At 42.5% G+C, this 14,730-nt stretch overlaps 1 long non-coding RNA gene across 4 annotated transcripts; it reads left to right on the forward strand.

Moving 5' to 3' along the window:
- Window positions 1–6,602: 6,602 nt before the first annotated feature.
- On the forward strand, window positions 6,603–11,138 carry LOC115143654 (uncharacterized). Of its 4 annotated transcripts, none has more exons than XR_003865687.2 (3): window positions 6,603–6,895; window positions 9,056–10,444; window positions 10,673–11,138. It is a non-coding gene; the product is annotated as an uncharacterized LOC115143654 (long non-coding RNA). The 4 variants fall into 4 exon arrangements; XR_003865688.2 differs by having other exon boundaries at window positions 9,059–10,444; XR_003865685.2 differs by lacking the exon at window positions 6,603–6,895 and adding an exon at window positions 8,517–8,798.
- Window positions 11,139–14,730: the final 3,592 nt, after the last annotated feature.

The raw sequence follows: 14,730 nt of genomic DNA on the forward strand, positions 1-14,730 counted from the left end.
TTGTAATACAGTAACTAGTCTAAAGTTAAATGCGTTACACATAGAATTTCTTCCCCTTTCCCCATAATCTGCGCAGAAGTGACGTTGATCACTTGCACCATGTACTTTACTGTAATCTCAACTGCAATCCAAGTCATTTGGTTCAGCTATTAGATGAAGCACAATGATAACACATTAATCTGTTGTATAAATAAACAACATTTCTGACATTGTATTCCCATTTGAACTTTGTTATGCTTTTAAATGGTTGAAAGCTCAGTGATAGACATTTGGGTGACACTTAACTCAAAAATCTGTCATTGTTTTTCCATTGGAATTTGGTTGTGCTTTTAGATGGTTGAAAGCATAGTGATAACACATTGGAAATTCAACTAACTTTTGGCTGTCTTTTTGAGTGGGTGAATATAGGTTGTAATCTCATTGATCAACGTCTCAACTAAATATGACCCAATTATCCATGTTGAAATTATGTGGTGTGTGTGCACAGTATGTCTGCTCAGGGGGAAACTGCTTCAGGGATGTGGAGAGTTAATTTATGTGGGTCTGGGGTGATGTAGAGAATAATATCAGGGAAATAGGCTGACATACGATGTACTCAAATGATAACATATTTAGATACTGGGCTGATCTTGTGGTCCGAGGCGAAGACTTATGCTCAATAACAATCAAATCCATTAGGGAGAGAGCTATACCCAATAAAGTCTCTCTCTCTCACAAACACACACACACCACGCACACAAACGCATGAGAGATTGCAACAAACCTGTTTTATGTAATTTTATCACGGGTTTGAAATACAAGTCCAGTCGCCTTTGTTGACATTTACTCTCTGTTCAGAAAATGTCTTCCTCTACCTCCGTTATATTTTTTTCCACTGCCCCAAATACGGTATAGCGTATCTCTTGATCTCTGTCGAGCAGTTCAGTTCATATGCTTGCTAACCCGTACAGATGAAAGGGGAATACAAATCTTAGGTTAAACTGGTAATTATATAACTCTGTTGTAGCTAGCTAACTCTCTCATTGGCAGCAGAGACATTTCCTTACTTTCACCACAGAGGAAAAGGCAAAGCCTCTAAGCAGACTAGAAAAGGACTTTTTAAATTTCTCTTGCCCAGGGACCCCCACCCAGGCAAGCCGGCGACCCAGAGACCCCCATCATACGTTAGCAGAAAAAAATAACGTATTGTCTTGTCAGGTGAATGATATTGGCAAGTAGAAGTAATTAGCATTTGAAAAATAATCGATTTGGTAGACAGTTTCATAATTTTGACCTTCCAACAGTTCATTGGAAGAGGAAGTGTAAAACTCTGACATAGTCTATTAGCTAGAAAGGTATTTTGGCGGAGTATAGAAAATGTTGCTGTTGAATAGCACATTTTCTGCAATTCTACACATTTTTCCATTGAGCTGAGAATTAGCTGTTTTTAATCTCATTACCAATAATTGTGTTCCTCTGCTCAAACGTTATAACAAAATATATGTAAATGTGCCCTGAATGCCTGGTTTGGGAATTTGTCGAGCTTTTGTTAGTTCTCAAAGATGGTACTATTAAAAAATATACAGTACCAGTCAAAAGTTTGGGCACACCTACTCATTCAATGATTTTTCATTTGAACTATTTTATACATTGTAGAATAATAGTGAAGTCATCAAAACTATGAAATAACTGTAACGGTTGTCTTGGGTGGAAGAAGGAGAGGACCAAAGCCCAGCGTGGTTAGTGTTTATTTTTTTCATAAGAAACTGAACACTTCAAAAATACAAAACAACAAAGTGACAACCGAAACAGTTCTATCTGGTGCAGACACACAAAGACTGAAAATAACAACCCACAAAACACAAAGGAAAACAGGCTACCTAAATATGGTTCTCAATCAGGGAAAACGATATACAGCTGCCTCTGATTGAGAACCATATCAGGCCAAACACAGAAAATATAGAAAAACTAACATAGACTGCCCACCCCAACTCACGCCCTGACCATACTAAATAAAGACAAAACAAAGGAATAAAGGCCAGAACATGACAGTACCCTCCCACCAAAGGTGCGGACTCCGGCCGCAAAACCTGAACTTATAGGGGAGGGTCTGGGTGGGCGTCTGTCCGCGGAGGCGGCTCTGGCACGGGACGTGGACCCCACTTCACCACAGTTTTTGTCCGCCTCCTCAATTGCCCCCGTGGCCTCTTATGAGGTGACCCTCGCCGCCGACCTCGGACTGGTGACCCTCGCCACGGGTCCCGAATGGAGGGGAGATTCCGGCAGCACCGGACAGGCGGGAGACTCCGGCGGCTCCGGAGTGAAGGGCGGCTCCTGGCTGACTGGCGGCTCCTGGCGGACCGGCGGCTCACGACAGACCGGCGGCTCACGACAGACGGGAGGCTCTGGCGGCTCACGACAGACGGGAGGCTCTGGCGGCTCACGACAGACGGGAGGCTCTGACAGCGCTGGGCAGGAGGAAGTCTCTGGCAGCGCCGGACAGGCGGGAGCACCTGTAGGGAGAAGACGGAGAGACAGCCTGGTGCGGGGGGCTACCACCGGAGGACTGGTGCGTGGAGGTGGCACCGGATAGACCGGACCATGCAGGCGCACTGGAGCTCTTGAGCACCGAGCCTGCCCAACCTTACCTGGTTGAATGCTCCCTGTAGCCAGGCCAGTGCGGCGAGGTGGAATAGCCCGCACTGGGCTGTGCTGGCGAACCGGGGACACCATGCGTAAGGCTAGTGCCATGTACGCCGGCACGAGGAGACGCACTGGAGAACAGATGCGTAGAGCCGGCTTCATGGCACATGGCTCGATGCCCACTCTAGCCCGGCCGATACGAGGAGCTGGAATGTACCGCACCAGGCTATGCACACGCACCGGGGACACCATGCGCTCCACAGCATAACACGGTGCCTGCCCCACACTCCCCGTGTGGCCCCCCCAATACATTTTTGGGGCTGCCTCTCGGGCTTCCTTGCCAGCCGTGTTCCCTCAAAGCGCTGGCTCCCTTTAGCTGCTGCCTCCGCTCTCCTGGCTGCCTCCACCTGTTCCCATGGGAGGCGATCCCTTCCAGCCAGGATCTCCTCCCCTGTGTAGCAACCCTTGCCGTCCAGAATGTCCTCCCAGTTCCATTCCCCCTTATAGCACTGCTCCTGCTGCTGCTGCCTGTTACCACGATGCTTGATCCTTTTTTGGTGGGTGGTTCTGTAACGGTTGTCTTGGGTGGAAGAAGGAGAGGACCAAAGCGCAGCGTGGTTAGTGTTCATCTTTTTAATAAGAAACTGAACACTTCAAAAATACAAAACAACAAAGTGACAACCGAAACAGTTCTATCTGGTGCAGACACACAAAGACTGAAAATAACCACCCACAAAACACAAAGGAGAACAGGCTACCTAAATATGGTTCTCAATCAGGGACAACGATAGACAGCTGCCTCTGATTGAGAACCATATCAGGCCAAACACAGAAATAGAAAATATAGAAAAACTAACATAGACTGCCCACCCCAACTCACGCCCTGACCATACTAAATAAAGACAAAACAAAGGAATAAAGGTCAGAACGTGACAATAACACATACGGAATCATGTTGTAACCAACAAAGTGTTAAACAAATCAAAATATATTTTATATTTGAGATTCTTCAACGTAGCCACCATTTGCCTTGATGACAGCTTTGCACACTTTTGGCATTCTCTCAACCAGCTTCACGAGGAATCCAACAGTCTTGAAGGAGTTCCCACATATGCTGAGCACTTGTTGGCTGCTTTTCTTTCCCTCTGCGGTCTAACTCATCCCACACTTTCTCAATGGGGTTGAGATTGGGTCATTATTGAGGCCAGATCATCTGATGCAGCACTCTCCTTCTTGGTCAAATAGCTCTTACCCAGCCTGTGTAAATGCTTTTATTTTGCTCATCGACAAAGGACACAATGCTGTTTATTCTGCAAATACATACACAACACCGTGTACACTTCAGAACAACTGCAAACCCACCATGCAATCTGAGTTACGTGAAACAGAAAGGAGGTGACTTCAGGAGGTGACTAGCCTCATTAGCAGAGAAAGTACAATGCGAACGTTAGCTATCCTTTAGCTAGCATAACGCAACGTATAAATTTAGTAAATGTCCATCAAATTAAACATTTTTTTATTTTATTTTTATTTCACCTTTATTTAACCAGGTAGGAAAGTTGAGAACAAGTTCTAATTTACAATTGCAACCTGGCCAAGATAAAGCAAAGCAGTTCGACACATACAACAACACAGAGTTACACATGGAGTAAAACAGTCAATAAATAATACAATAGAAAAATAAGTCTATATAAAGGCAGGTGGCGAAGTAAATACAATACAGCAAGTAAAACACTGGAATGGTAGATTTGCAGTGGAAGAATGTGCATAGATGGGCTATGGTGCAGTAATCTGTGAGCTAATCTGACAGCTGGTGTTTAAAGCTAGTGAGGGAGATAAGTGTTTCCAGTTTCAGAGATTATTATTATTTTTTTACCCCTTTTTCTCCCCAATTTTGTGGTATCCAATTGTTGTAGTAGCTACTATCTTGTCTCATCGCTACAACTCCCGTACGGGCTCGGGAAAGATGAAGGTTGAAAGTCATGCGTCCTCCGATACACAACCCAACCAAGCCGCACTGCTTCTTAACACAGCGCGCATACAACCCGGAAGCCAGCAGCACCAATATGTCGGAGGAAACACCGTAAACCTGGCTACCTTGGTTAGCGCGCACTGCGCCCGGCCCGCCACAGGAGTCGCTGGTGCGCGATGAGACAAGGACATCCCTACCGACCAAGCCCCTCCCTAACCCGGACGACGCTAGGCCAATTGTGCGTCGCCCCACAGACCTCCCGGTCGCAGCCAGTTACGACAGAGCCTGGGCGCGAACCCAGGGACTCTGATGGCACAGCTGAGGAGGAATTGATTGAGGAATTGAATTGAAATTATAAATACATGGCACAACTCTGTAACACTATCACATAATGTGTCAAAATCGAAAATGATTATAAAACAATGGTTTTCAGCCTAACATACATTAGATATAACTTTAAAAGTGAAAACTCTGGGTGCAGCATGGATCACGATACATACAACCATCAAAGGTTAACAACTCTATAGCTGGATGTGGCGTGATCATGCACACATATATAGATACACACGGGATGCAGTTACTCAAATAATACAGCAGATGGCTTCACAACTATACATACATAACATGACTGCTTAATTATGACAAAACTCATACAACTAAGAATGTGTGTTTCAGCCATGTTACATGTGGAGGTGTGTTTTGGGTCATTGTCCTGTTGAAAAACAAATGATAATCCCACTAAGCACAAACCAGATGGGATAGGGTTTCGCTGCAGATTGCTGTGGTAGCCATGCTGGTTAAGTGTGCCTTGAATTCTAAATAATTCACTGACAGTGTCACCAGCAAAGCACCTCCCCACCATCACACCTCCTCCTCCATGCTTCATGGTGGGAACCACACATGCAGAGATCTTCCATTCATCTACTCTGTTTCTCACAAAGACACGGCGGTTGGAACTAAAAATCTAAACTTTGGACTCATCAGACCAAAGGACAGATTTCCACTGTTCTAATGTCCATTGCTTGTGTTTCTTGGCCCAAGGAAGTCTCTTTTTATTATTGGTGTCCTTTAGTAGTGGTTTCTTTGCAGCAATTCAACCATGAAGACCTGATTCACACAGTCTCCTCTGAACAGTTGATGTTGAGATATGTCTCTTACTTGAACTCTGTGAAGCATTTCTTTTGGGCTGCAATCTGAGGTGCAGTTAACTCTAATAAACTTATTTTCTGCTGTAGAGGTAACTCTTGGTCTTCCTTTCCTGTGGTGGTCCTCATGAGAGCCAGTTTCATCATAGCCCTTGATGGTTTTTGCGACTGCATTTGAAGAAACTTTCAAAGTTCTTGAAATTTTCCGGATTGACTGTCCTTCATGTTTTAAAGTAATGATGGACTGTTGTTTCTCTGCTTATTTGAGCTGTTCTTGCCATAATATGGACTGGTATTTTACCAAATAGGGCTATCGTCTGTATACCCCCCTACCTTGTCACAACACAACTGATTGGCTCAAATGCATTAAGAAGGAAAGAAATCCCACAAACTAACTTTTTACAACGCACACCTGTTAATTTAAATCCATTCCAGGTGACTACTTCATGAAGCTGATTGAGAGAATACCAAGAGAGTGCAAAGCTGTCATCAAGGCAAAGGATGGCTACTTTGAAGAATCTCAAATCTCAAATCTATGTTTTATTTCATAGTTTTTATGTCTTCACTATTATTCTACAATGTAGAATATATATATATATATATATTTTTAATAAAAACCCTGGAATGAGTAGGTGTGTCCAAACTTTTGACTGGCACTGTATATACAGTAGTTCAATATTTTTTCTCCATGCTTCCGGTTGAACTGAAACAGGTTTCCAGCCTGAAAATGAGTGTAACAGTATAACTTTAGACCGTCCCCTCGCCCATACCCTTGCAGAGCAAGGGGAACCACTACTTCAAGGTCTCAGAGCTAGTGACGTCACCGATCGAAACGCTATTTAGCGTGCACCACCGCTAACTAGCTAGCTATTTCACATCCGTTACATTAGCACTTAGACGTAGAGCCCTGCAAGGGAATTAATTTTTAAGGCTAAGCCCTATGGTCAGGCCCTACCCTACACAGGCCCAATTGCTTCTGCCAAATTTAAGGTCTGGCCTGAAACCAGAAATTATTAGCTCTCTGTCTGTCACTTGCTCCTTGCGTGCAGCTCCTCTGCATGCATCAATAGCAACGGCTCAGCTGGGCTGCTCTGCTCAATGAAGGGACATGAGCGAGTATATAGCTGTTAGCTACTTATCATCGCTCTAATTTAAGGTACAGTATTCTGTGAAATAATCCTTCCTGTTTTATATTTGATTATGTTGAAGCACAATGTTCAAACACAATGTTATGATCTCAGTCAGACATGACTGTACTGCGCAGCAGAGCACAAGCAAATGGCTCACCTTCAAAATGTAAATTTAGAGATACCCGAGCCCTGCCTGTACCCTAGTTATTGATGGAAGAACAGGCCCTACCCGGCTCTAACCTAGTGTAAAATGTCGAGCTCGGGTCGGGTAGCAGAGCTCTACTTAGATGGCCCGCCTATGAATTTTCTATACAGAAAAAAACCTGCAATTAGCTCCAATGACTGTCATTTCCTCAATTTTCAAATGATAGTTTGAGATTTTGGCAATGTAGCCATTTATCTACTTCCCCAGAGTCAGATGAACAGGAACAGCTAGCGTACTACCTGTTCCTGTAGACTTCCAGTCATTGCACTAATGCTAGTTAGCATTGGCTCGTGAAACTACCGCAAACTTCCTTCGTAGTGAAAGCAGAGACGTAAAAATGGCAACCATGATGGTATTCTCTCATGTTACTTAGAGGTGTAACCAGACCTCACCTTCTTGACCTACCCTCACTTATTAATCCAGTTGACTCTCCAATAGGGTAAATATGTTTCTCCTCGCTCCCTCAAAACAACATATCTATACGTGCTTTATTTCAAAGGGATATTGTATCCATTCCTTATGTCACCAGTTACTGGAATACATTGGTCACTAATATCTGTTGGAAATACATCTGGTTATTACCACACAAATACTTGGTTGTTGACAAGGTCAAAGAGGTCTCTTTCAGAATGATCCATAAGTATTACCCTGCGAATCATTACCTGCAGAAACGAAAAAATATACATTAACATTGATTCTACTTTTTGTGTTGAGCATCCAGAAACGGTTTCACATTTATTTTGGCATTGTCTACATGTAAAACAATTATGGAAAGATATTCACAGTTGTTAATATTCTTGATGACTTTTTTATCTTATGGGAGAATGCTGCTCGGTTTCCTTAACCATAATAAAGATAAAGAAAAACAATTTTACCTCATAAATCTAATTGTGCTAATGGCAAAATTTCATTTCATAAATGTAAATTCACGAATAAACAAACACTCTTCTGTGTTTTCTATAAGGAATTCGAGCACTACATTAATACGGGGCGGCAGGGTAGCCTAGTGGTTAGAGCGTTGGTTGCAAGTTCAAATCCCAGAGCTGACGAGGTACAAATCTGTCGTTCTGCCCCTGAACAGGCAGTTAACCCACTGTTATTGAAAATAAGAATTTGTTCTTAACTGACTTGCCTAGTTAAATAAAGGTAAAAAAAAGTAACTTATTCTAATAAGAAAGCTGTTAAAACAATCAATATGTGTGTTTCTTTTCAGGTCTTTGTATAATCTGTAATTTGTTGTACCCCCTAGCATATTTTATAATTTTCTATTTGTGTACTTATTGTATGTATACAGACCTTTCTACATTGGTAATATATATATTTTTATCAATTTAAAAAAGCGAGACAGTTTTGAGGAATTTACGTCTTTGGTCCACACTCCAGTCCAGCTGGTGGCGGTAATGCAACACTAAAGTTGGTTGTCAACCGCCATTTTAAAACCACTGAAGAAGAAGAACCTCGGCATTATCTTCCCCTCTTCCCAATTTGCAAAGGATGGTGGAATATTGACTGGACTAGGATTCCCTTAACAATGTTAAAATTATAACTATTTAACACGTTTCTTACCGACCGATTATCAGCGGCCGCTGTGGAACTATCTGGGGCATTTAAAAAATCGTTAGCAGAGTACCAGGAAGAACTATCCCTTTCAAATTAGGAGATTGAACGTCTGCAAAGGATGCTAGATTTGGTTTTGGAACCCGAGATAAAGTTACATGGAACAGGTTTGTAACTAGGCAGGGAACTCATTTGACCTACATCTCTACCTAGCCATCTAGATTGGCTAGAAGTTTTTCCCAACGCTTGTTGTAAATATGTCAAATTTAGCCACCCAAAGCCACTGCTAAACAAACAGTTATGTTGTTAGTTGGCTGTTAATTATTATCTGTTTTGAGGAATATAAATCTTAGCAAAATTATACGAACAAAACTATGATTGAATTTGTAAACACATTGAATGTTTTCTTTCTTCTTTCTACAAGAAGTGGTTTCTCCTGTGCAGAGTCAGCAAGAGGGGAGCCCCAGTTTGGGCCAAGACCCAGATCCCACACTGTTTAAAAATGAACAGGACCCTGAGCCAACAATGATTAAAGAGGAAGAAGACCTCAGGACCAGTCCGAAAGATCACACACAGATCTGGGTCAGTCAGGGCGGAGACCAACTTCAAGGGCTGGAGTCTGATATAAAATAGTTCATATTCAACCCTCCCTATATTAAAAGTGACTGTGATCAGGACCCATCTCAACCCTCACACCTTTACCAAAGTCAAAATGTAAAGAACAGACTCTCTACCTACCAACACAACTGAGCAGATGGAAACAGAAGTGAATGAAGAGAACTACAGTGTCTCTCAGCCCTTTGCAGTAAATTGTGCTCTGCTGATGAGACTAGAACAAGAGAAAATGCTTGGGTTGAGAAGGGAGAAACATCGTCAGGGTTAAAGCGGAGTTGTGGAGGCAAAAAATATTGTTGCCATGTCTGTGGCAAATGCTTCGCACACAATACTAATCTGAGAATCCATATGACTATTCACACAGGGGGAAAAGCCATATAAGTGCAAAGACTGTGACAAATGCTACAGTGCAAAGGCAGACCTTGTAAGGCATATGAGGGATTGTCATTATTGTCCAGGGCATGTTCTAGGAGGACATTTTAATCAGGAAACCCATCATACTGTGACAAACAAAGATGCTTTATTAATGTGTGATGACAAGGAGTTGCTGGGAAGATACAGGCTTGATCAGGCAAGAATTACATTTCTATTGGAGTTAGTCAGAGACTCTCACGTGGTCAAAACATCAATGTCAAGCCATTTCTCCTGAAGTTAAATTACTAATAACCCTGGGTTACTTGGCCACAGGCAAGATGCTACCGTGCAGTAGTGACGATTTGGGACTGTCAAGCTGTTCTATAGCTCATGTCAGAATGGTGGTAACACAAACTATCAATGCCCTCTCAGATCCTCAACTAGTAGGCCAGTTCGTTGCCTTCCCGCAAGATGCCAGCCAGCTCCAACACAACCAAGCTAGGTTTAAGGCAATAGCTGGCTTCCCCAGTGTTGCTGGAGTCATTGGCACAACTTTTAGAAGCAGCTCAGTATTAAGTACAACATACAACAAGGAGTTCAAGAATTTCCCTGGAGACCCAATTATTTTAATCGACACCCACGTGGTGTTCGATGCACACTGCAAGGTTATCTATGTTGTGCCGAAGAGTGTGGATCAGGAGATACTGAGTGAGGGTGGCCTCAAACAGATTGAGGGGCTTCTTGCGCTTGCTGCATATCACTTGCTGGGGGACAGTGGATACCCCTGCAGACAATGGCTGCTCACATCTTACCTCCATCCACTGCCTGGCCCACAGTTGAACAGGTAAGATGTTGTATTATACGTGTTTAAAATCAACCTCTTCATTGAGTTTAACTTTAAATGAAGTTGGTTGTCATAGCAAATTTGTGAATAGGAATACTTAGTACATAACCACCCGAGGAGAAATGAAACAGTGTGGTTTTCCAATTGTCAGTATCCCCTTCTCTGTCTTGTATCTATGATCAATTTGGCCTATCTTAGTGATACAGATGTTGTGGTGGTTATTTTCAGGGCACTTAAGAAAACGTGAGATGTAAGGAGGGGCATCAGCCAAATGAAGAGGAGATTTCCCATCCTGCAAGCAGACATCCAGTTGAAGCCGGAGAGGGTGAGCAGGATTATTATCATCTGTGCCATCCTGCATAATATCTGCCGTGACAGGAATATCCCACTGCCTGAGGGGGTAGATGATGTTGATACTGATGATGACGAAGACAATGATGTCAAAGTGAAAGATGATGGCTGAAGAGACTGGGCCAGTAGAGAGCCTGCCCCCAAGTGATCTTCACTACAGACTCTACTTTACTGATCTACATTTCAAGTAGGCTGTAGAACAGACCCTGAATGTGTGGCTATCACAAGTACTGTACATGAGTTGGCTACAAACGAAATGGAAATATGTGTTTATCGATCAGTTACTGTTCAACTGTCACAAGGGTGAGTTATTGTTGATTTTAAGAATAAATCATTAACCCTGTTACAGGCACTTTGTCACTTTTAGTCACATTAGTAATCATTTTTCTTAATTTAACAGCTTGAGATGGGGAAAACATGTTTGTTACGGAGTTGAACATGTGCTCTTTATGGCAGTGCTACAATTAGCTGAAGTGTATAGTTTTTTAAAATTTTTTTACAAAATTACACTAACCAGAAGGCACGCCATTCGTGGAATGGCTCACATTTTTTGTTTGGGACAACAACAACACTCTGGGCTCCCTAGTGGAGCAGCGGTCTAAGGCACTGCATTTCGGTGCTTGAGGTGTCACTACAAACCCTGGTTCAATCCCGGGCTGTATCACAACTGGCCGTGATCGGGAGTCCCATAGGGCGGCGCAAAATTTTGGTTTGGGTTTGGCCGGTGTAGGCGGTCATTGTAAATAAGAATTTGTTCTTAACTGACTTGTCTAGTTAAATAAAGGTTATATGAATGGGTGTCATTTTCCCTGACACCAATTTTTAAACTCTAAAATGCTATTTGGAGAACAGCAAATTACCTCAGCCGGTATCACATTGGTTGCTGTAGTTTCATTCACCACAGTCGATCTACAAACACATTTTGTCTTGTAATTTCACACTGGGATGGTGCGTTGAAACAATTAGCTAGCATAATTATAGAATTTCTTGCACAGCCGCCTAGCTAGCTAGCAAACTTGAATGATGCTCAGAAATGAGCTACTCTCGAGGGATCACTATGGTAGCTAGCTATGGTTAGTGACGACATGATAATGATGGCAGTGTCATCATATGTCCGTGCCACTATAGTGTAACTTCGACAACAGCCTCTATCTATCACTACTTTAGGGCATCTCTTCTTGCCCATCGACTCCCATTTCTGGGTGTCAAGGTTAATCGACTCTTAAGATTCATTATTTTCCAACGGAGGAAACTATTTGCTATCGTCTACTTCAAGAGCGAGCTAGCGAGGGAGAGAGAATGATGGGAGGGGGGCACAGCCAGGCATAGGTAGGTGTGTCGGCCACCAGGTAGAAAGTCACAACCGTGCATCGCTAATCAAAAGATGTAGGCTATCCCAATGCAGTATTTAGCAATTTCTTGACTTAAAAACCTTTATTTAACTAGGCAAGTCCGTTAAGAACAAATTCTTCTTTACACTGACGGCCTGGCGAAAGGCCTCCTGCAGGGACGGGACCTGAGATAAAAATACATAAAATACAATATAAATAGAAATATAGGACAAAACACGCATCACAACAAGAGAGACAACACTACATAAAGAGAGACGCAAGGCAGCAACACATGACAACATGGTAACAACATGGTAGCAGCACAAAACATGGTACAAACATGATTGGGCACAGTCAACAGCACAAAGGTTAAGAAGGTAAAGATAACAATACAAAACACAAAGCAGCTAAACATGTCTGTAAGAGTGTCCATGATTGAGTCTTTGAATGAAGAGATTGAGCTAAAACTGTCCAGTTTGAGTGTTTGTTGCAGCTCGTTCTAGTTGCTAGCTGTAGCGAACCCGACCCAGGGATGTGTCGTTGGCAGAATGGGTGTTGTAATGCAGTGTCTCGCGCAAGTTCACTAAAGTAGGGGTTTTTGGTGAATAGGCTGAGCTATTCTTCATGCAACAGACCTTAGACCAAACACACACTAGGGTTTTTACATTTTGTATAGCTAAGATAGAGGATCAGGGCAGACAGACAGAACCGCATAGGCTTTATATTGGTGTATCTAGAAATGTCTTGTTTAGCAAAGCCTCATAAGTTAGTATGGCTACTCTATTCTTCATAGTGCCAGTAAATTTAAGTTTAACATCGCCAAATGCATCAGTTTAATTAGCCCTCAGTGTGCAATAAAAGTATTGTGCCTATAGTTTATTTAATGAAACCCTGGCTGGCTGTTGATGTCAGGGCTATCCAACCTTGTTCCTGTTGACCTGCCTTCCTGTGGTTTTTCGCTCCAACCCCAGTTGTAACTAATCCGATTGTTTATGAACCAGCTAATTATTGAATTAAATGCGCTAGATCAGCGTTGGAGTGAAAACCTACAGCATGGTAGCTCTACGACAATAACTGGGTTGGAGAGCCCTTTCCTAGGCAATAGATCGCAAAGCAGCATCCCTGCTAAACTTTTTTGGAAATGTCAATTTCACTTTCTCATCCATAAACAGTCAAGTGCAAATACGGTTCAGCTGGTTGTTTGGAAGGACGTCTACCATGGATCACTAAAATAATTATGATCAGGCTCTGTGGCGACCCGTCGTTCAGGGCAGGTGGGGCAGAGACCCACATTTTAAAAACCTCTAGTGACTCCCCATCCCGCATGAGGGAGCGTAATCATCGACTGACACTAGTTAGCATAACGCAACGGACATAAATATTCCTATTCATGAAAATCACAAGTGAAATATATTGAGACACAGCTTAGCCTTTTGTTAATCACCCTGTCATCTCAGATTTTCAAAATATGCTTTCCAGCCAAAGCTAGACAAGCATTTGTGTAAGTTTATCGATAGCCTAGCATAGCATTTTGTCCAGCTAGCAGCAGGTAACTTGGTCACGGAAATCAGAAAAGCAATCAAATTAAATCGTTTACCTTTGAGCTTCGGAAGTTTTCACTCACGAGACTCCCAGTTAGATAGCCAATGTTCCTTTTTTCCAAAAATATTATTTTTGTAGGCGAAATAGCTCAGTTTGTTCTTCATGTTTCGCTGAGAAATCGCCCGGAAATTGCAGTCACGAAAATGCAGAAAAATATTCCAAATTAGCACCATAATATCGACAGAAACATGGCAAACGTTGTGTATAATCAAGCCTCGAGGTGTTTTTCAAATATTTATTTGATAATATATCCACCGGGACAATTGGTTTTTCAGTAGGACCGATTGGAATAATGGCTACCTCTGTATTTTACTCGAGAATCACTGGGAGCCATCAGGTGACTAGTTGCGCAATGTAGCCGCTTACGGGTATTCTTCAACATAAATGCGTAAAACTACGTAACAATGCTGTAGACACCTTGGGGAATACGGAGAAAAAGTAATCTGGTTGATAGCCCATTCACTGCTCAATAGGGACGCATTGGAACGCAGCGCTTTCAAAACATGAGGCACTTCCGGATTGGATTTTTCTCAGGCTTTCGCATGCAATATCAGTTCTGTTATACTCACAGACAATATTTTTACAGTTTTGGAAACTTTAGAGTGTTTCTATCCTAAGCTGTCAAGTATATGCATATTTTAGCATCTTGTCCTGACAAAATATCCCGTTTACTATGGGAACGTTATTTTTCCAAAAATGAAAATACTGCCCCCTTAGTCACACAAGGTTTTAAGCTAAAAATTAAAACACATTTTTTTTGGGGGGGTTGCCTGTTTTTAGCTGTGTAGTGCTAGGGCAAAAGCCAAAACGTGCAACCAAAGGGATCCCCGACTCTGGGAAACACTGGTCCAAAGGACTGTACCTGGTTCGGATTTCAAATAAACATGCCCTGTCTCTTTAAGAACAAGTTAAAACTGTTACATTTACATTACATTTAAGTCATTTAGCAGACGCTCTTATCCAGAGCGACTTACAAATTGGTGCTTTCACCTTATGACATCC

The sequence above is a fragment of the Oncorhynchus nerka genome, linkage group LG15 (assembly GCF_034236695.1).
Source record: "Oncorhynchus nerka isolate Pitt River linkage group LG15, Oner_Uvic_2.0, whole genome shotgun sequence".
NCBI classification, from domain to species: domain Eukaryota; kingdom Metazoa; phylum Chordata; class Actinopteri; order Salmoniformes; family Salmonidae; genus Oncorhynchus; species Oncorhynchus nerka.